The sequence below is a fragment of the Corvus kubaryi genome, unplaced genomic scaffold (genome assembly GCF_017639235.1).
Source record: "Corvus kubaryi isolate FWS band 111438036 unplaced genomic scaffold, C.kubaryi_AGA036_p1.0 37394, whole genome shotgun sequence".
Classification (NCBI taxonomy): Eukaryota; Metazoa; Chordata; class Aves; order Passeriformes; family Corvidae; genus Corvus; species Corvus kubaryi.
Genome location: NW_024581133.1, coordinates 16,682,075 through 16,705,724, shown reverse-complemented (window position 1 = coordinate 16,705,724; position 23,650 = coordinate 16,682,075). Strand labels below are relative to the sequence as shown.

General features: G+C 41.4%; 1 long non-coding RNA gene across 1 annotated transcript in view; it reads right to left on the bottom strand.

Annotated features, from left to right (window-relative positions):
- The window catches only part of LOC121670060, a 40,053-nt gene extending 28,576 nt beyond the window's left edge, over nt 1–11,477 (bottom strand). Inside the window, exons 1-3 of the long non-coding RNA XR_006018011.1 lie at nt 11,268–11,477; nt 10,646–10,822; nt 7,985–8,075 (exon numbers count right to left, since the gene is read on the bottom strand). This is a non-coding gene — a long non-coding RNA (uncharacterized LOC121670060). The remainder of the gene's footprint in view (nt 1–7,984; nt 8,076–10,645; nt 10,823–11,267) is intronic.
- Nucleotides 11,478–23,650: the final 12,173 nt, after the last annotated feature.

Below are 23,650 nucleotides of genomic sequence, written 5' to 3'. Positions count from 1 at the left end.
AAGTCTCGAAACTATCTCTGATATTGTAGGATCATCAAATTTACGATAACTGGCTCCCACCTTTGACCTCATCTGCTACTCAGAAATTCCTGTCTGGCTACTTTCCGTCTGGTTTTCATGCACGTATACAACTTGATTTCCTGTTCAGAAAAACACAGAATGCAACTCTCTCTTCTTTCTGATTAGTCAGAGAGCTGCCTGCATGTTCACAAAATTAAAAAAAAAAAAGTAAAAGTGATGCTAAAGCTATTTAGTCTTTAACAAGCTGGTCATCACTTAAAATGCAGCTGTGCTCTTTTTAGTTCACCCCACCATGAGGTTTAGAAATATTTATTCCCTTTGTAATTGTTTCTTTAAGGATTGTCACTCTCTGCAATTCATAAATGCCAGATCAAGTTCCTCTTGCTTCTAGCTTGCCCCTAGGCACTGAAATTTGCTCCTGAAACTTTTGGAGGGGGACTTTCCCATAAATTCAGTTAAGCCCAGGAAGAGTCTAATTTATCCCTTCTCATGTTACCCATGTCAGAGAGCTTGTCCATGTGGCACTGCTCTGACGCCTCTACTCCACATGGTCTTACATTTTGCTGCTGGAGGACCCTGTGGAGGATTCTGCTCCCACTGACTTTCATGCTTTTCTGGAGCTAGTAGTTAGAAAAATTGATTCTCTCACTCTTTACCTTGTCTCATCAGCCCTGGAAATGACTCTTTTGCAGGTATTTCAAAAACTGATGAGTTGCTCTTGCATGACATTCCAATGCAGTCATGTGAGTCAGGTTTCACGAGAGTGAAAAATTCTGTCAAAATTCAATGCACACAGCAAAATAAAGAGCACTGCGCTGAAGTAATTTGGATGAAATGTAAATAATATTGAACTATTGAAATTAATTGCTTTGATATTTCTTGTTTCAGAACTAGCATTCTGGACCAGAGTCTAATGAAACACACAGTCTAAAAAAATTGAGATTGAACAAAGTGTATCAATATATATATACAAATATTCTTCATCCTCTTCTCTCTCTGTCCCAGATACATAGATATAAATGCATCTTCAAATTATAGAGTATCACAAACATATGGAGAAAAACATATTGCCACTTCAACTACCTGTCAGCACATGCAGGCATACAGTGTCAACTCTCTGTTCAGCAGTGTTTCAGACATCCTCCTTGAAACATCACACTTGCTTTTCAACTAGTCCATGAGTATGTTTCTTTGCTTCATTAGATTGCTCTGACATCTAAATCTTGAACTAATCTGGAGCACAAATTGCCTCTGAGTTACTCAATCCTGATTAGGTTTTCTTAGCATGATTACAACAGCAGCTCAGGAACCAAAATGCCAAAGCATATGGAAGACTTACTTTTAGGGAAGCAAGTTACTAGACCAGAATGGCAAACATTTCTGGTTGCATTCCTGGACATGAAGCTACTCTGCTGCTGAACACTGGGGATACATTAAACACAACATGAGTTGAAAAAGTCCTGTTTTAAAGCTGAAAAAATTGCAGGGGCAAATTCTGGTAGATTTAAAATAAAACCTTTAAAATCTATCATAACATGCAACTTTCTGCATCTTCTTCAGGGGAAAGGCAAGAATGGAGAACACTTCAAGTTTTGTTCAATTTATCTCTGCGTTTTAAGCCTTTTTAACTGCATTGATAGAGAAGCTGTAAAAAGGCATAATTTCTTCTGGGAACATGTGCTTGCGTCATGTTGACACCAGCAGATGTAAATAGCCATGAGCTGTATCAATAGCTATTTTCAGAGTGGATAGAGTCAGGCACAGTGGTATTAATTCATGAGAGCAGGAAAGGGAGGCAGCATAATCAGCTTAAATGAAACATGAGAAATCTTCCATGTAGGAAAGACTGGACAATGTCTTGTAAGGAAAAGCTAACCCATGCAGTTTCTCCAAGTGAGGTAAGGTCAACAACTCCATCTGGAATCCCAGCTCTCTGACATCACCAGCTGCTGAAGTCACAGTGAGTTGAGAGAAATGAAAATTCTGGCAATTTGATGACATCACTGAGTAAGACTTCCTCTTGTGACTCACTTTCCTTAGAGGATATAGAGGGTTCATGTCCTTTTAAAAGGAAGAATGCTACCTTATTATTTATGTTCTAGATTTTTGTTTTCTCCCTTGAGAGCTGGCTTGATGTCTACCCCTGTATGTCCAGTATGACATCTACCCCTGCTTGATGTCCTACTGAAACAAACTCCCAAGCAGAGGTGCAGTAGTAGAAAGTCAGTATAAAGTTAATATAAAGGCTGAAACTTCAAGAGGAGACCTTGAGCTCCTTCCTCACATTTCCCCTACTTTCTGTTTTCCTTTACCCTGATGATGGCTCTCTATCTTCTAGTCAGAACTTGAGAGCACACAGAAGGAAAGGTCCTGAAAGGTGAAAGTAAACTGAATGTGCATGACTTGAGGCTTAGCTATAGTTTCTGAAGAGTTTCTATGTCATAATTATACTCCATTGCTTGTTGTACAGTGATACCTACACATGCCAATTCAGAAATCAAAATCCTGCACTATGGTTGGTACTACTTCAGCATCTGCAAGTGAGTTTTTGCTCCACAAACTGGTTTAGTTCAAAATGAAAGAATCAAGCAGAGGTCTAGTGATAGTAGCATGCAAACACTAGCACTCTCATGCTATTCTGAACTCAAATGCCCAAAACCAAAAGCAACTTGTGCACTCCAAGAATGGCCAGGAAACAGGTGTGAACTGAGAATATCTGCAATGGTCCAGAGAAAGCAGTTCAGTATGTACCCACAACGGAGAATCAGAAAAAAATCATATAAGACCCAAACAATTATTATTCTGATACTCTTTACAGACAATTTTACAGGACATTGTCTTTATTTAAGTAACACATCCTGCTTTCCCATGTTTCCTTCCCTATTATTGTTTACTGTCTACATATTACAGAGGTCAATGTCTTGATGCTATTTATGCTGATCAATAAATTACAGGAGGTTCCTCTCTAATGACTCGTAGTGTACACAGTAACAGTGTTATGCCACACTTCAGAAATATACAGAGTCACCGAAAAAACCTCTAAGAGTCAAAACTGACTGTGAGGCTGGAAGTTGATCCACATCATCCTGTGGCTTACATACTACCCTAACCTATTTGGCTGTACCAAGGGTTCCTTTCACAGAAGCAAAGAAAAAGCAGAATAGCACATATCATCATCTGGCTGAAGTTACAGTTTAGTCATGGAAATCAGAAGCATTATTCTAGTCTATTCTAGTACTCAGCACAGAATATTCTATTCTCTACCGTATTCTGCAGTAGAGGTGTAGCAAAGCTCAGCTCTAACCCCTCACAGCTGAGCTCAGGGAACCTTCTCTTACTTGCACATTCAGCCATAACCTTGAAAGATATACTGAGGAGGCCAATCAAAATGTTCCCCACCCAGGGCAGGAAAAAGAAAACTCCTAATTACAAACCATTTCCCAACCCTTTCCTCAGGGTCTACTTCCAAACCCCATATTCAAATATAAGATACGCCAATTCAGAGTGCAAACCACTGAATTCCCTTGTCTGCCCTTCCTGCCTAAGGAGCAGGAAGGAAAGGGGAACACCCTTCTCCTGATAACCTCAGCCCCCAGAGGCTGCTTGTTTGCCCAACACCTTTAGCTTGGCTGTAATGTGGCCCAGAGCATGCCAAGCCTTCACTGTACAGACCCTGGCCCACATCCTGAGCATCAAAACAAACACATGAACAGCACCTAGGAGTTTTTGCTTAATTATTCAGCTGTGCAGACACAGGATCCTTACAAGCAAACTACTTAATACTCTTTTCTAAAAACACAACTAGAGATGCTTCCTCTAGAAAATCAACATTCTTGTCTCAAACTGGAATTTAATACAGTAATTTTTATTTTTTGAACGAATTTGTGTGGTCAAGCTACAGTTTTGAAAGGAAACCTAATCCATATAAAGCTAGGAAAAATGTGAAATATAACCTAATAATGTCTTCCAAAGCAAAAGCTAGATCAAAAGAGACATCTTCCAGGACAGAAGGAGCAGCTCAATTGAAGCAGCTCAATTTGATTCATTATGTACAAACTAAACAAGAAATCCCTGGAAGAGAACTTGGGAGACTTGCTCTGTTGGCTCCAGTTTCAGATGGCTAGGCATGCCTCCTGCTTTATTGACATTTCATATACAATAATGCATTTGAGAAGAAAATGAAACTGTACCTGATGAAAAAAAGGAAGAAGCGAGAGAATTGCTTAGTGAAAAGAAAGGATGAAAGAGTCCATTTATTTTTTTTACATGGCTATGAAGAAATTCTAGTATCATTACTAGCTTAATTTACAGATAATCTCAACATGGGATCCAAAACAAACCACAAATAAGCAAGCAAAATGTATTACAAGCAAAAGACCTTGAAAACAACTGAACTTCTTACAGCAGAAGTACAGAGATGTCTCTGGAATTTGAGGTTTAATTTATGACTCTATTGCCATGCTAGGAATTGTTGTGTATGCCTCCTGAAAAGAGGAGAGACCTGTTACACCCCATGTGAGAGGATTTAGAAGGACAGCAGATTAGTAATCATTCAAATAGAGACTTGTCATGAACTATGCACAAACAGAATCAGCTCATCCAGCACTGACACACCTTCAGAAAAATCTCTTCCGTGATTCACAGATGAACTATGATGCAACCTTCACTACTCTGCTCCCAGTTGATAATGAGAGTCTCAGGTACCCTACACAAAAAAAAGTCTTGTATCCTGTTCCACTGTTATTCTTTTGATTCACCATGGTTTATAATGGTAGTCTTGGAGCAGCCTGAGGGCCCAAGAATAGCCTCTTACAAACGATGCTCTATCACAGACTTTCTAGGATTTACAAGAATTTTGTCTTGTTTATCTGAGGAAATCAATTGGAATGAAAAGAGTAGTGCCCTGCATAGATATTAAAATAACTCAAATATCTTATCCTAGGATCTGGAGGACAGGAAAAGTATCAGTCCAGTGAAGATCCACAGGAGGCTAAGCAAGCATGGAGAACTGGCAGCAAGGGGGCTAATAATTTTTCATTGTGCAGTTTCACCCAACAGTTTTCACTTGAGATTCTTTTTCCCAGGAAATCTGAGTACACATACCTGCTGTAAGTACCAGCAATTCAAGTTGCGTATATGATTTCCAAAAGCTTGCCTGTTTATCCTTCTTAAATTCCACAATACAGAATTGATGTGGTATGAAGTGGACTTTCCTGATAGCATTTTAAATTCTCTTTGATGCAGAGACTATCTTGCTGATTATATCTGAAAGACATCTTGTAATTTCTCTAAGCCAAATAATTGCATTTTTTATTCATCCATTTGTTTACTGGATTTTGATCTATGCAAGGAGTAATTGAACAAGTGAACAGAGTAAACAAAAGAATATGACTGTCCTGATTTAAAGACCCCACTGTGTTCAGCAAATTTGCCTTATCTTTCTTCACCTGTTTAGCATTTTAATAAATTGTTAACAATTGGTGTTCTACCTGTAGGCCTAAATCAAGGCTCTGAAAAGAAATATTTGGGGATCCATTTCAGGTCCATCTGTGTCCATGTCTTGAGATGTCTCACAGATGTTAGGTATGACCTTCTAGGTTCCCCTCTTTCCTTGGTGAGAGACCTCTGAGGCTGGTGCTGTGCATGTACAGCATCCAGGTCACCACACAGAGAAGGGACACCACCACTACCACCACTCACACCTCACTGCAGAGCTGTGCCCTTCTAACCAGCTCCCTCATTTCTGTAGGGTGATTCAATTCCTGGTCGGGCAACAGTGCTGTTTAGCTGGGTAATTTTTCTGCCTCCAGCTGGTAACCTTATGCCAATACTATCCACTCCTCTTTCCTTGTGATGTTTACCATCTGCCATTGCTTGGAGAAATAAACCACACTTGCCACAGGCTGAGGAAAACAGATCCTAAATCACTATTCCCGACTGGTAACCGTTGAAGATGTTGCCTACCGTGGAACAGTATGTACCAGTGCACACAGCACCAAATCTCAACCACTGAAAATGGCGAAAAAAGGATATCTTGTTATCATTTTCTTTGAATTTGATGTCAGAACTCAGAAAAGGGCTTTCTTCCTAAGAGAAGAAAATCAAGTGGCTTGCCTGACAACAGATCCTAACTCCATGCTGCCCTTCCTCAAAAAATACACTCCCAAGTTTACAACACACTGGATACTGTTGTACTCAGCTCACTCTGGTAACTCATTCCGGTCTTGCTTGGGCCAATATACGAGGAAGGATGTTAGGGGGCTGAACCAACACACAGCCAACAGTCTGCTGTTATCAGGAACACACACTTCAGCCTATCACCCAAGCCCTCACCTCCCAGGACAAGGGAAAAGTGCCTTGTCAAATTGCCACTTACTAAGGAGAGTAGTATAAAGTGTCCAACAGCAGTGAAGATTCAGTTCCCAGAGGTCACAGCTCTGGGGGTTTTTGTTTTGTTTAGGTTTGTTGTTTAATAACAGGTAGGCACAGTCTCTCTGAATATAGAGCACATCTCTGTGAGAATGGTTATAGTGGAAGGTGATGAGTGAGATGGGACAGCTTTCTCTTCAGGTCATCGGACATTTGGTTTTTAATTAACTATTTGTTAAGAAAGCTATTTTCTACTATGACTTCACACAACTTCAATCAGTAATAAAATCTTTCACTTGCCTTTAACAAACTGACTTCAGCATTATAAGGAATTTAAACAGCTCACAAAGAATGTAGTAAATCTCTTGCCCCTTCTCTGTTTGAGGCAACAGTCCTTTAATTGCTTAGCAGAACGACGCTAGAGATCTTTTAAAAAATGCAGGAATTTCAGGCTCAAGCTACAGCTTCATGTGTAACTAAGAATGGAAAATTCAGTTCTACTGTCTAGGAATTTTTCCAAAAGTGTAATTTTTACAGTGGGAAATAAAACTTCCTTTGAAATAATACAAGGACATGACAATTTTAATCAAGAGTCCAGTAAAACGAAATTTCATAGTCTAACTTTTCGCAGGACAAAGATAATCTTGAACATCACTGGTTTAATTTGCTTCTAATTAAACAGATTGTAGGCTCACAGCAGCAAGATCATGGGGTTGCTCACTCCAGAGACTTCCCCAGGAAATCCCTGACCATGGGATAAATTTCTGCTAACAAATAGTGTCATCAGCAGACTAGATTTTTAGAGTTTACTTTTGGCAATGGTGGGGGCTGTCCAGAAAACAAGCAAAGTGCAAGAGCTGGCAGCAGGCTGGTTGAACCCAGCAGAAGGACTTGGCAGGGGCACATACTGTCTGTTGCCAGGAAAGAGGATCCAATTTCACAGGTCTTTGCAGTAAGACCCGTGACAGTCCAGTTGTATGAACACACCCTGAAAAAGACTTAGGGGCAGCCAACTTCTACCCAGATACTAAAAGAAGAGTTTTGACTACAAAAAGCTCAAGCAAACAACTTCTTTTCTTTTTTTCCTCCCCTATATCAGAGAGAGCTTTTGCAATAAAGTGACCTTTAGGAGCTGGATTCATGGGTATCTAAGCAATCCTATATTCATCCAAAACAACTTCTGCCTCTCCTTCACTGATAAGAACCAAGGTGTGGGGTAGGCAAGACTGATTTAAACTAAATACTGAGTCTTTTTCACAAGGACATCTCACAGCAAAGCTTGTTTGGACTGCACATTCATAAGCAAACTAGACATACAAACACACAAACCTTAGCTAACAGCTTAAAACTTACATATCAAAATAAGATGAAGCTGGAGGTAAAAAACCCTACGCACTTACATTCCAGACTAAGAGATGCACTGCCTTGCATGGCTTTGTTAAAAGGTATGAGTGTTCTATCTGTATATACAAAAGTTCTAAAAATAAAATAGGAGGCATAGGAGAAGTCTTTACAAACTTGTGAGAAAAACATGTGGCTGAAGCCTCCCCCTTTCAGCCCTTTCTCACAGTTACACTTTCAAATTGAAACTCACCTTTACACTTTGACAACCTGCCTATGAAACACTGCCCTGCTTGTCACTTGCAGTGATTGGTAAGTGGCACAATGCATCCTGCTTGGCAGACCTGTGGGAGAAGGGAGATCATTTTACTCAGAAGACTGGACACACTTATTTCATATACAGCATTCTCTGAAGCTGTTTTGGAGATAGGAGAAAAAACTTCACCTCTATGTGCAACTGTTCACCCTCCAGGTAGATATCTGATAGGCAAAAACTGCTCAAACAGTGGATAGAAGGAATATAGTGCAGGGTTTACAGGGCTGCAGAGCAGTAGTTTGGTTCTGCCTGGCTCTTGTTCAATAGGCATAGGCTTGTAGTGCTCTAGGTTGTAATTAGGGGACCACTCACACGAGAAAGGAAAGTAGAAGCTTGACAGAATTTGATTTCAAGAGTGTCCCACAGAAAACACTTTATAAACAACAAGACTCAGTGTAGAAAGGTACTTAGTATTGACTCCAGAACGATTTTTTTCTCCCCTCATCACATTCCAAGGTAACCCTGAGCAAGGGGGGACAATGCAAACTAGAAGATCCCAATCAGTCCAAATCATTTGGAGAGACTTCAGTAGCAGAGGCTGTGCAGGAACACTCTCCTTTGAGATCTGTGTAACATTAAATTTTTAACCTGTCAAAGCCCACCACCCACAGAAGGCCCAAAGCAGTGAAACAGCTTAAACAAGCATATCAGCAGCAGGCAGAACTCCAGAACACTATGACAAAGAAGGAAGCAGGCAAGAAAATCAGCAAAAAACGTCCATGACATCGACTCAGATTTTTAGACTTCTAAATCCTCAGACAAACAGATAAATGTAGTTTGGGGTGAACTTCTGTTCAGAGGTGAGCTCACATGCATGCTTTTCCTGTGCAAAACCTGTGTTGTTCAGTCAATCTGATCTCACCAGGGAAGCCCAAAGGCTTATGCTGCAGAGCAGAGGATATGGAACTACTACAACTCCCATTTCCCTAGACTTCTGCAGGATGGGATCTTCAGGCCCATGAACATCCCTAGCATGGCAAAGCACCTAAGCACAGAAAACCTCAGCTGGCTGGGCAGAGAACACAGCAACCCCTCAGTCTCTCAGACACCACAGCTCTAAGGGGAAGCTGGCTGGACTCCACTCTAATGTCACAGGCAGAACACCACCATAACATCAGTGTTTCCTTTTCGTGATTCTAAAACTGATTTTGAATTTGCTAGTACATACATTGAGAATCACAGAGTGGTAGGAGTGGTTATTGCACCACCACTGTTAAGCAAAGTAAAATCATGAGATATCCACCCAGTGAAATTACCCCTTACCTCCCCCTTAAAAAAGCCTGTTCCAATGCCTGCTGAAATCTGCCAAAGTTTTTGCTGTGGCTTTGAAGGTTCCTTCAGCATTTCAAAGCTTCACAGGAAACTTACTAAATTATATAAGAAATTATATTATATTAGAAATTACTTAACAGAAATGGAAGCTTACAATAAGCTCCAAAACTCAAATCCAATTTTTAGAAAAAACTCAGTGCTGGGAAACATTAAGAATGAAGGAATTGCTCTGGGTCTATTTTAATTAGAACATGTGGCAAAGGAGAAAAGAGGTGAAGAAAAGGTAGCTGTGCTTGGCTGAGTTTTGGGGTGGGTTTAGGTTCACGCCTGGTTGCAGCACTTCTCTATTCTCTCCTCAAAAAAGTAAATGAATGTATCAATCCTAGGTCAGCACTTCTGACAGAAATCACAGCTGACATATAGTACTGGCGGTGCTTCCATGGAACAATACACAGCAAAAATGCCATCTCCACCCACAAAGGCTGCCAATACAAGCTGCTGCTCTGAATTCAAACCAGAGACACTATTTATTTGGGATGAAGATGCTGCTGAGGTTAATGCTTTCGTAAAACTTCATTTTATTTGGAGTATGACATTCCATGAATTGTATGATTTTAGTGGTATGAATGCCTTAATGGGAGAAAATGTTAGATCAGTAGTGAAAGTGCACTCCAAAACCAGTTTTGATACAATAACAATGGAAGGTAATAAGAGAACAAGAGATGTCTTGAGTTTTTTTCTTCTAGATTACTTATCTTCTGTGTTCAGAATGCTACTTATTTTTAAATTATGTAACTAATGTGTACTAATTAAGGAGGCACCTTCCTCAGTAGGAGCCTGCCAAATGAATTGAACTATTGCTCCTCAACAGATTAACATCTTTTAAGAGAGTTGAGATTTTTTGGGAGCCATGGCCAGGCAGTTACAGCTTATTATGTGTTGCTACAGGGACCATAATCAAACAGCAATGAGTTTGTTTCTCTGAGAATTTCTGCTGTGGTACAAATCCAGCACCGCTCCCTCCTGAAGAATGTTTCCACTCTGGAAGTCTGGGGACAATGCAGGTCAGCACCCCTGCAGCATTTGCAGCAAGTGATAAGAAACTGCTCTGGTCTAGAAGTCACAGAACAAGTCACAGCACAGAGGCAAATGTCTTCCACACAGCAATTCCAAGCAGAGACCTGAACTGTTTTGCTGGTGCACTGGGTAAGGGTTCGTGAAAGAAAAGAACAATAAATATTTCATTTTCTCATGATAAACTATACAGCAAAATACAGCTCTGCATCTGAGAGATATCTCACTCTCTCATTCTTTTCCTTTTCTCACCTTCTGTATTTTGCCAGTTTGGTGTCTGTTGTGCTCCTTCCTTAGGGGCTTACGTTTGCTCTTCTGTGGGATTCAGCCAGACAGGAGAGCAGCAGCTTTCTCTTCTTGTAGCAGTCTCCTGAAATAACTTTTCTGAGCAATGTGCTGCTTTTTCTTCATGTTCTTTACTCTGTTAAACTACATTAAAAAAATAAAGGATGTCATGTACAGTACACCTTCACAAGTTCACAGTTCATCATGTGCCTACAGGTGGGTCTGGGCTTAGGAAAAACTCTTACCATGCACTCTTAGTAAGTCAGCTCTGTAGCTCAGGACAGTGTTAACAGCACCTACCACCATGTACAAAAATTGCTGTACAGCATTTTATAAACCAGAAGCCTCCCCTGACCCTGTCAGGCTGATGTACGTGAGCTGTTGGGCCAAACCCGGCCCTGTTCCATGGCAGCTATGGTAGGTGCACAGGCCCCTTGAGGCAGGCTGCTAGGACTTTTTCCCATTTCTTCACAGGGATACCACAAATACTGGGGATAGAGAGGGAGGAGACAGGCCTGCCAGCTCGAAGGGCTCCCTCAAGAACAAGAAAGCATCCTCTCCTCCCACCCCTGGCAGCCATGTAGGGTACCTGCCCTGAGGCGGCCGCCGGTCCCCTCACACCGCACCCGACATTTTCTCCCGCGGCGTTTGCTCCGCCTCTCCCAAAAGCGAGGGAAACGCCCCGAACCCCCGCAGGCCGGGCTGCAAAAGGGGGGAGGAAATCACAGCCCAGAAAATACTGTTTTGCACCTCAAAGAAGGGTGAAAAGGTCTATGAGGAGGAAAGGTGTCAGACTTGTTTTGACTAAGGCTTGAAAAAGACGTCACGGGAAGGTAACGCTGCTGCCAAGTCCCGCCCTCACTCTGGCAGTAATAGCCGCCCGTTGCCTGAGGTGCCCGGGGGGCTGAGGGTGCCGTGCTGAGAGCAGCCAGGCCGCACTGCCAGAGCCAGCCCTGGGCACTCCTCGCCTCCGTGACTAACCACCAAGGCGTCCCCATGCCTGTCTGACAGTGGGGGATGACACGACATCTACACAGAAATACCAACGTGCCAAAACCCGCAGAGGAAAGGGCAATGAAAGCGCCATTTTGCTCAGCGACAGGGGGATTGAACTATACATTATCAGCCACAGAACCTTTATAGCTTGTATAGATAGAGCAGACTGTTGTGCTGATGTAAAGATCAGAGCTCAGTGGCAAAAGGAGGTTATGAAATGGCCCCCAAATTTTGACTGCACTCCAGAGATCTCACCGCAGCAGTTTGAAATATTACCAGCCTCATCCAAGGGCCCTGCTTCCATGCTGCATTCCCCACAGCACAGAGAGCAGGAGAGATGTCCCTCCACTTCAGCAGCTCCAGTATGTAATCCAGCGTAATTTACCACAAAAAAAAAAAAAAAAAGTTGATGGAGCAAAGATAACGAACCTGTGCAAGTAAATGGCTTAAGGACAGCCTCTTCCTTTCTGGTGTCTCTGCCATGACGGCAGCAAGCTTTGGCAGATGGTCAGAGTGGACAGCAGGACAATCATGGTTTAGGAGGCTTTAGTGAAGTGTGTCATTACCTTGCTTTAGTGAGATGAATCAATGCTTGCCTGTCCAAGCCTCCAGTCAAGTAAAACATGCCAGGCCTTGCAAAGAGCAGAGCCCAGAATCCCACTCACCTGAAGAGACCTCTGAGATACTTACCTGCAGGGAAGTATCAGTTGAGGTAAGATGTTGAATACCAGACATAGAAATCACTTTATTCGTTTTGTATAGACTTGATACAGTGGTTATCAGCCTATATTTCTTATCTTTCTCTACTTTGGACTAATTTACTTGATTGTGTGTTTCCTGTGAGGTAGGATAAATCTCAGTTTAAGGGTCCTGAACTTTCAGAGGCTTTTGGTCAGGCATGGCAGCTCAAAACGTTGTTCTTAAATCACCTGCTTATATCAGAGCAATATGATGACCCACAAGTTTATAATCACCTAATTGACTACCTTAGGAAGAACAGCGACAGCTCCTCAGAATTGGTAGAATAGTCATTGAAGCAATATCAACAATTTATCTGCTGCCTATTCTGCAAATCTGAGGAAAGACTTGTCTAATGTCAGCACCAACAAAAATAAAGCTTTTCTATAGTATATTAGGGTTACTAAAAACTGGTATTTGTGCAGAAGAGAATCACTTTATGGTACCTGCAGAATTATGGAATACAAAACTTCCTGCAAATGAAGGGTAGGCTAGAGTTTTGATACCAAAATACAAGGATTTTTTTCATTATTAAGTACAGTTTTACAGTTGTGCCCAAACACACCCACATAGAATTTACTGACTGAAGTAAGACGTAGTTGTGACTTACAGTGTCTTAAAAAAAAAAAGGTTGTTAGAGTATTATGCAAAAATAGCAATACACTCATATTTTGAGGCAGGCAGACACCTCTAACTAGATAAGGGCCTATTAGCCTTCCATGTTCTCTTTAAGCATCCTCAAAAGCAGCACCACAGAATGTGTTCAGCCTTGCTCTGTAAACCATACTCGAGTGCTAATGGGTACGACTTTCCCATCACCACAGCATTGCTTCTCAGAGCCTCTGGTCCAGTTTGCCTGGGGAGACAGGTCGGCTCCATTTTTGAAAAGCCTTGGGTACCTTCTGTCTCAGAGAAGCACAGGGGCAGATTCAGAGAGGCGCTGACCAGCCTCGGGCGGCTCCCAGGGCTCTCTAGGGCAGCGGTGACAGACCCGGAGGCAGCGGGAGGCAGCGGAACGTGAGCGGCATCCCGGGCTCGGTGGCACCGCCGGGGGTGGGAGGCACTGCCGGGCACTCGCCCGCAGGCTCCAACAAGACCTCTGTGTTTCCTGACTAAACTCAAGCAAAGTGAAAAATAAGTGCTTTCAGTATTTTACATCTTTCATCAGAGATTTAATTCCTGTCTCCAGTTTCGGAAATCTTTGTACGTGTGCTGCATGTGACCAAAGCAGTACATAAAATAGCCTCTTTCTGAATTTAGGTTAGGGCTGAGGTTTTCTGCTGCATTACTGATAAGCAGAACTATGTCTCGTCTTCCTTTTTTTTTCTTGCCTCTTCCTTGGGTCCTGGCAGTTGGGTTAAGGAAATGGAACTGGAATGTTTATGGGCTAATACGTCTTTTAAAGGAAAGCTTTGGTCTCTAGTTCACTATTCTTTACTAAGATCACTGCAGTAAGTTAATCCTGGTGATTTTGGGAAATAAGTCAATCATCTTCTATAGCTTGATTTTAATGAACAACACTAGATAGGCTCTGTCCACTAAAATATTAGTATTGGGATCTAGGAAATTCTTGTAAGGAAGAATCAGGCTGTGCCTATTTATGTGGCTGAGATTAACCCTCCTCATCTACCACCTAACCTTCATTGATATAGAGGGTGTTGTTATGCCTTAGAACAGATACTTCAAGGGAGTCTCATTACTCTGTAATTCATGAAGCCAGCCTCTCAGTTTGCTGACAAGAATTTCTTCTATGGTTTATACCTGAACTCTGGGGAATTGAGGGTTTGTTTTTCTCCTTCCTTTTTACAGCACAGCTGGGTTGATTATATCCAACATCCTTATACTCTGGAGTCTTCATAGTGACTGAGTCATACTTTTTGTCAGTGTTTCTCTGGTCTAATATGGGCAGGTAAGAAAACAGTCTGTCAATGCCAAAAGCATTTTCCAGAACTCTCCCTGTAAGGCTTCAGACTGAATATTAAAGACTGGGTTAAAGTCCAGCACACTGAATGAAACACAGAGTTTTCATAAGCTAAATTGAAGAATTAAACATTTCTGCAGTTTCAAGTGCATCCATAGCACCACGGGGCTGAGTGTGGCATGCATCTGAAGCTCTTTAAAGGGGTCATATGCAATTTCCAGTATAAATATACTTGTATAATAACTTGGCATTTAAATTGTGTCCACTAAAAGATTTGTATACAAATTAACATGAGAGTATTTTTCTTTTGGTCTCAAAAAATGGTTGAAATTGGTAAAACCATTTCAAAATATTTAATAACCCATGAAAGTAGGGCTTAATTAGGAAGCTGACATTTGCATACTGATCCATTCCTCCAGAAGAAAGTCACAGAAGTGAGCTCTCCATACACATGGTAACACACAGCAGCTCTCATGTCCAGCCCACTGTGACATGAGCCTGCACAAAAAAATTCATTGCCAGTTTCCAGAGATTCCACATGCCACTCATGAATGTCTTAATTACTTGGATTTAATTACCACAGTTCTAGTTGGGATGCACTTGGGGCTGGCTTTTCATCCAAACTGTGCAGCTGTCCTGACTGAGGGAAAAGTTGTTCAATAAAAGGGACTTAACTAATTAACAGAAAATAAAAATACACAGTTGAGAATGACACACCTATGATTATACTTAGGCTAATAGGTAAGAAAGTGGCCTGGAAACATGTGCACTGAGATTCAATGCTAAATACAGCTTTCTGCTTACCTCCTGACTGTTAGCAAGTCCTGGTGTTCTGAGTTTTCCCCATCTTCAGTTTTGGCTGGTAATTCTGGTTAAATCAAACAGATTTACTAGGGGTATTCAAAAAGCTTTTAAGCTCTTGCATTGGTTTGTGCAGTGTATGTTTGTAATGTGCATTATGGCCGATGATGTATGGCTCCAAGGCCCTTACAGTCAGATCAAAACATCCTCTGTCCTGAAGAACTGACCTCTCTGGGAATCAGCTGATCTCTGTGGAGCCTCTAGGACCACTGGAATGTTAACACCAGTTCTGATTCAGTGTTGAACAGAGATATTCAAAAGAAAGTCTGGGGCTTCTGTAATGTTCAGTTAGTTTTGTCTTTAGTATGTCTGCAGTCCTGACCTAATTTTTCACTTACAGTGACGGGCTTGGTTGAAGCAAAGGCAGTAGGTTGATCTGTTCTGAAAAATCAAAAGCGTATCAGGTTAAGGTTGAAGATAAGTACTTCAGGTCTGTCATGGAGTCTGAGAAAGGACCAGACAAAAGAGGGGATGCTGTGAGATACAACCAGCACAACTAGAGAGACCAATTAGGCCTATTAAGAGGCACGGAGAATAAAGTTGCAGTAATAGAAAGCAAGCAAAGGGGACTGGATGCTGCACCTGAGAGGCATTCTGACCATCTCTCAGAGTACGTAACAGCCACAGTTGTTGCTACTAAAGGAATAAAAACACCATTTTGAGAAAGAGTACAGAAGTTCAGCAAAAGCTTGCTGAAAAAAGAGCAAAAGGTTTTATAAATCATACTGGATTTTGTAGAAAAGGAATGATACATAGAAATAGCATGCAGGTTCTGCACTGGCAGGAAAGGAAACCTGCAAGAGAACAGGATGCATGATTTCCCAAATGCAAATTTCTTGCACGTCAGTAATTACTAGACTATGGATGGATCTTCAAACATTCAGCCAAAATGCCACTTAAGGCAAATGGTAGCTCGTAGTGTAGGGTCCAACACTTGAATCAGAAGCTGACTCTCCATCGTCTACATTTGAAATAAGCTTATTCTTTCCTAAGGTAGAAAAAGAAACCCAAGTCTTTCAGGATGTTCGCTTGAGGCAGCGTTTTGTCCTTGTTTTTTATTTTACTCCACTTCTGATGAGAAGTAGCTCCAGTTAAAATGCCTTAATAACAGTCTGAAAGTCCTGATTTTGATCTCACAAGCCATTTCATGCCAGAATGACTTATGCTTGGGACTTGAGAATTAGGCCCAGGATGTCCATGATGTCACACTTGTCCAGGATCCTGAAGATGCGTGTTTTTATAACTGACACAGGCCTGTGCAGAAGCTGGAGCATTTCCAGAGATCACTCATGCTTCAAAACCATCGCTGTGGTAGAAAAAGAGTTTATAAACAGCCGCGGTTCATTGCACCATTGTGTGTTCTCCCCTCTGTGAATGCTAAAAGGCTGCCTGCCTATATTAAAGCTGCTGCTGGCTGCATACAAAATTCAGTGTTTATTTTAACACAAGTGAAAGAGATACCAGAAATGGCAATGCACACGATCATTAAAGTGAGGGAATGGCAAACACGCGCATATGGGAGAGAACCCTCTGATGGAATTCAGTCTTTAGGAGAGAGCCAAGAGTTGCACAGCTCTCCATCTCCTTTAGGATACCAGTGTGAGTGATAGGTCTTGGCAGGAAGCTTCTGAAGAGAGGCAAAAGCATCAGAGTGAGCTCACAGCTGCAGTCAGCCCTGGCAGATGCGATTTCATGGCCATACTTGGGATTACTCAATAGGGCGAACTTGTGTCTGCTTTCTACGCTGAATAAGGAAGTGTGAGTGAACACTGTTTCATGTTGGCCTCCTCATATTGGGATTATTTGAAATCTCATCTTAGACAATGACAGAACAAGTCAAAACTAGCAAAATCCTGTGATAACAATTTTCATTAAGGTACTTTCTTTCTCTTCCTGTCTGAAATTACTTTTTTGAAGGTATTTCTCCATAGGAAAAATGGAAAAACTGTAAATAACAAAGAAATTTAGATAATGTCTGAAATTAAACAACTACCCTCAAAGCCTGCTGTTATGGAAAACTTCAGGGAAAGCAAGACTGATCTTTTGTCATTAACCCCATTTATAAATTGAGTCTCACGCCCTCCCACATTTCTTTATCCAATGTTAACTTGCCTTTTAAAGGACACTGAAAGTTCTCCTGTTCATTGTTACTAATGACATATATTAACTCATCTATTTCTAACATCCCATTTTGTGAGCTTGATTTTTAGCATATCACTTAATATGGAAATCCTTTTACTCCTTCTGAATGTTTATCTGGTATTCCTGTGACAGAGTTTAATCCTGGCATTCATTTTTGTTTGCAATTAATCCACTTAATGGGTATTTTTATGAGAGACTGAAGAAACATTATAGTGAACTACCCCCTTCAGTCCACACAAAGAGGTCGACATTACAGAATCTGCTGGTCATGTCCAACTGGAGTTCAAAGAAGCAATCAGAAGACATATTTCTCTGCCAAGTAAGTTACTTGAATTTATGTTTCCTCAGCTTTGGGCTTGTGAATCCCACTACTTAGGACAGCTCCAGCTATCTATCCTTGGACTTCCTGCAAGAACATGGGGAAGGATCTGGCAAACTTAACTGACTATAAAGATACTGTAATATTTGGGAAATGTTATTGGCTGATACTGGCAGGTTTCAGTTAATGGCACTGACTTGTACTAGCTAAATATCCAACCCAATAAATCTCAAAGCATGATCAGAGGAAGCTATTTATATACTTACAGATGCATGTATGTATGTGTGTAATGATAGTCCAGTACAATTGTATCTGCATTTTGAGTAGAGTGGTGGAAAAGTAACAGTTTTGGAGCAAATCATTTGGTACTAAGGACTCAAATTGGCCCTATATACACTTTATGGAGTTTTTTTTCAGGCTTCCTCTAGTCTTGTCTGGACTAAATGCTGCTTTGGGGTCTGACCACATCTTCTCTTCTCTAAAAGGTACCTAGTTCGTGTGCCTCAAGGCCACTCAGCAATGCAAACAAAAGCACAGGAAGTGAGGTTAACAAAGAGATTCACATCAAAACTACAGTCCTGAGTCTAAATTAAAATGCTAATGAAAATGGATGTTACATCCCACTGGCAGTGCAAATGGGTGATGTGGTCAGTGCTGTACTGTTCTTCTGACAACCATTTGCAGAGAAACCCTCAGTACCTTTAGATGTCAGTGATAGTGTGACAGCACCAGTAATGTTTGTTACGTACATGCAGCCTGACCTGTCCCTGTGTTTAAATGCCATTTCAAATTCATTGCTGGCTAGCACAGTTTTAAATTATATTTATCTTTCTTGTGGCACCTGAAGCTTGTAATGCCACACTATAAATGCAGTATGCTGCCCATTATCTGTAGAGCTGAGAAACTGTTTGCTTTCCAGTGTTTTTTATGAACAGTCTTTAAGTCATTAGTCAGCTTGGTCAATCTCTATTTTCCACTGGCCTATAAACTGGAAGGCAAAGTAAAATATGCTAACTTGATGCTAAAATGCCAAGACATACCTCACTGGTTTAGTAGGGAATAAACAAAGGACAGATCTTGCCTTTTATAGATGCAAGCTTTTCTTTGCCAAAGTTGTATAATCTGCCTTTGCCAAAGTTTAATTACACACAGTGTTTGTGGGCCTTTGGAATCACAACCTCAGTTAACTTTCATAAAAAAAAAAAAAAAAAGTGTGTTTAGGTATCTCCCCATAAGATTTTTTCTTCACAGGCAGGCTGTCATGAAGGAATCAACTGAAAAATGACATATTACCTGTGACTAGAGATGCTCTGTATCCTTCCAAGAAACAGCACACGTATGTAGGCATTTCTGATCCATCAGAGCAAATACTTTGCTCCATCAGTGCCAAGGACAGGAGGATAAATTCTGATACGCAGGACTTGCCTGATTATTTAGAAAAGATCAGTGAAATTCCAGATCTCAAAACTGCCTGAATGCTGCAACAGTCAGAATCCACAGCAGTCAGAAGTGGGATGAGAGGGATCACGGAAGGTCCTTACCCTGTAAGCGCAGAACACTACAAATGCAATGGCTTAATCATGTCAGCATTACTATTGAGACTCCTAATGACAGGCAATTAGGGAAACTTCACACACCAGGATATTTGGGATATGCCTGAATGCCACAAACCCCTGCTTATTATAGCAGTAGTTCCTCAAAATACTTTAAAAAAAAAGAGAAAAAAATGACTGCTTCAATTACCTTTTTGGCTAAAGATAGGCATCCAAGAATAGATTAGTCCTGCTGTACATAGCCACTCAGAATTAAGGGGGTTTTGTTCCATTTGCCAAACCACTTTTCCTTCCTCCTATCACCACTCTGCTTCAGATGCGGATAAACAGAGGCTGGGTTTTAAACTGAACTTTCCAAGCTTCTCAAGCACAACACAGGCATTGACAAAACCTTCACTAACAAATTTCCAAGGTCAGGCAGAGAATTTCTGTGCAATCTAAGTAGCTGTTTTTTTAAATGCTTCCTTCCCAGCTCCCCATTTTTTCATTTGGTGGCTACCACCAGTTACTTATGAGTGGGGTTTGACTGTTCAAGAGGCAAGTGGCAACAGTGAGCAGGATCTGGCAGACAGCAAGATGATGTAAATTTTGGAGTGCTTCTTTCTCGCCACTGGAATGATTTAGAGGATGGAGCTTTAATCAAAATCCACTAGACTGGAGCTATTTTAAAGCTGCCTTTGCAGCTCACCTGGCAACAGCAGAGTTTAAGTACATTGCATTGCCATGCAGGATAGAATCCAAATGTTGTAGGAACTTGTACAGCAAGAGAGGGTGGTGTATATTGGATAATTAAGTAGTCCCATGCTCTGTCTGGCCTATAGACGTGAGCAAGGAAAAAGATGGTTTTGCAGTTTATTTGACATTTCTTGCAAGATAACATTGTGTTGTTGAGCTCATGATTTATATTTACATGCCTTTTCCTGACGTTAGACATCCCTACTTACCCAGGACTACCCACTGACCTCTGACACTAGAAACTCAGACTGAAGTCCCTGCATGATTGGAATTAGTCAGGAATTTGAAATGTCCCCCATGTCTGAACCAACTGCTCTAAATGCAGTGCTGTTGACTGCATCATTTAATTGTAACCTTGCAATGTCAAAGTTGTTGCTAACAACAAAGAAAGAATCCCAACCTGGCAAATGAGGAGCAGGGAAACTGGAAGAAGATGGTGATAAGCATAACTGTTATTAACATGTCGGAGCAAAACAGCTGCTTGGGAGGAAACTGTAGCTTTCAATGCATTTCTGAAGGCATTAGCTGTGCTGAGTGAGGGGGACTTAAGTATTTTTCCAGTGCAGGAGTACCCAAAGCTTGAATGTCATGCTGTATCACAAGTTTGCATGGATATATTTCCTCTGATTTTGAAATTGCTTCTTTTGCCTGTCAAAGAAGCAGGAGTTACCAAATTTGGCCAGTGGCCCTGCACTTTTCCTCTGAACCACAGTAATGAATGAGATGGGGGCTTGAGCATATTTCATCCTTATGTTTTCCAAAATTGGGTTTACATTTTCCTTTTGTCTTTCAAGAACAGGTACTAAAGGATTGATTCAGTGGGTCAAATCTCCAGGGTTGCTTTAACTATCACGGCCTGTGTTAAGGTGATTTTAATGAAGCCATTTTGGTTTACACTGGTTGAAAGTCTCATGAAAAGTCTTACCCAAGATGGCCATTATTTCATTTTGGCACATTTGCACTCCTGTGCTTCACCAAATGACTGGTATTGGTGTGAGAAAATAGGGGAAAGAAAAACCATCTGGATATTTGCAGTCAAAACTAGATGTTACTAACTTATTTGTGTTCCCAAACCCAAAAGGGAACTTGCAAGGGCAGGGAATGCTCCTTGCTTTGAAATCTTACCTTTGTGGTCCAGAACATATCAACCAAAAATTAAAATGCAGGGAACCAGGGATGTCATAGTTTCTTGCATGTTGGTCCCAGGCTCCGTATATTCCCTAGTGCTGGCAGACTGCAGCTCACCAGAGGAACCCTGGCTGTAATGTTTCCAGCAGCAGATTGAAGCGCTTGACACCAGCGAGTGGCAGACAAAGTGTGTTACTGAGCTGTGTATGATAAGCTTATCTCCAACAGCAACAACTGCTGTAACTTACCCAATTCATTCCCATACCAATTAACATTGAGCTGTACACACACTGCCTAAAGGATCCAGGGAATTTGACAAAGGATTAGTTCAGATAACTTAGCATTATTTTTATCACCGTCCTACCAGTGTTGTATCTTCTCTCTACAATGATATGCTTAATGGCATTGTCTGGTAAGCAGCAAGCCTCAGCTTGTTACTGTCATTCAGGTTAAGTTTTTAAATCTTGGCAAATAGAAATAGGGACACTCCTGAATAATACTACACAGCAGTCTGTTCCCTCACAGTGACCTGGTAAGCATCTGGTGTGCTGCAGAAATGCTTCCAGGAGAGTTGCCTAAGTAGGGCACTGGGTTGGGATGTCCTCTTTAATCCTGTTTACCTGCAATTATCTATGGTGATAAAAACATGAGTACAAAGTAGAGATTGCTTTGAACTCCTTCAGAAAATACAGACAAATATTAAACAAAAAGACAAGTCAACTGTCCAGCATGGTCCACAGGAACTCCTCTTCTGCAGGAAAATTGGTTCACGTCATTCCAAGTTAGATGCATATTCACATCCCTGCAAAGCTCTCTAGGAACTAGAGCAGTGTAAGATCAAAGCACCTCTAATACATTTAATCTTGCCAAATATCTCTGCGAGGTTTATGTGCAATTATCCGATTTTACAGATGAGGTAGAGACTAAAAGACAGGAGTGAGGTCATACAGGAAGTCTGCGGGAGGATGAGGTATTGAACTGGCTATTGTCATCTCCCGGGTGAGACACCATCTCCAGTAGGGCACTGGAGGTTTGCCTTTATCACTGCAGCAGACCCTGAAAGAAACCAAGGAGAGACCCTGCTGACAGTGAATGCATCTGTGTGAACACATAAAGGGAAGGAATGAAGGGAATTGTATGTGAGGGTTTACAGCTTTGATCCATTTGTTTATGGTACTGTGATGTTAGCAGAGAAAAGCAAGTTTCCTTGGGAAACCTAGAAAGAATGTAGCTCCTCTCCCTGCCATGGTGGGCTCTGAAACCCCTTGGGATGAGAATCTTGGTTCAAGCTGTAGGATATTTATTAATTTAAGATAATAGCTGATGTTTTTTCAGTGCCTTTGATTGTAACACACTTTGCACATTAGAATTTTTGTGCTGGACGTGGTGCTTCTGACATACTGACACTTGAAGACCTCTGTGAGGAGCCAGATGTTGTTTTGGTCCTGCATCACTGATGCTGAGGGAAGGAAATGTGACAAGAAGTAAGAATGCAATTATTCAGCTTGGAAATTAGCCAGAAACACCCATCTTCTTTAAAAAAAAATCTAATTAGATGTTTAGTTACAAAATATGGAAAGATTAGAAAACCCTAACACCATAAAAGCTTTTCCCATGCTTCAAGGCAAGGACTGGGAATTTTCTCAGAATGCTATTATCAAGACTCATTCAAGTTTATCACTGTACTTTCAGAAGTGCTACCCTATGACACCTCTAGGCCAAGATGCAGCATCTCCCTCAGAGGCAGCACCCCTTTGTTTCTTGCAAAGGCAGATGAACAGCCAAGTCTTACATGTGACAGACACTCTGCTTCTATCCTCTTTCAAGGTCTGTAGGCATGTCAGTCTCTTGGCAGAGCTACGTGGAGCTGTAGACCACATGCTGGAGCGTCTGTATTACACTGGGTAGTGCAGGGCCAGACCAGACAGCTCTCAGCTCTGTCTTCAGCCTGGGGACTGAGTGTTGCAAATTGAAGACTTCTGCACTCCTGCACCATGTTACTGGAAATTTCCCAACATTGGCATTTCTGTGTAAGGAAAGATAACCTGCTTGCAGATCTACCCATGTATCTATCTAAATAATCTAGCAATATTACAAGTGTCTGTTTCATTGGTGTGGCAGGTTAAAACTCGCCAATGGCCACAAAACTGAACATTGCTTTGAGCTGACAGGATAACATGTGCCATCTTTGCTATGGTGAAATAACTGTTCCTGTTTCTACAGCCAGCCTTTCCCTATGCCTGAGACCACTCTGTGTAGTTTTTGTTTAGTTTAAAGGAAACCAAACCAACCAAATGATAAAGCCCAGACTTTCAAACAGTGCTTTTATAGGCCCAGTGTGGTCTTTAAGTGTGCAGAATCTAGCACCCTAACATCAGACTACACCATCTACTCCTAGAAGCAGAAGGCTTTCAGACTGCTCTGAGGAAGAAAGGCAAAGACAGCCATTTAGCCTGTTCAACTTCTGCATGGTTCTAATAAGGAGCAAAACTCTTCAGGTGTAACACTGAAGCTACCAGTGCCACCCTCTAGTTTTAACTGAGCCAAGGGAACTCATTTTGTGTAAGAGTAGCAGTGCA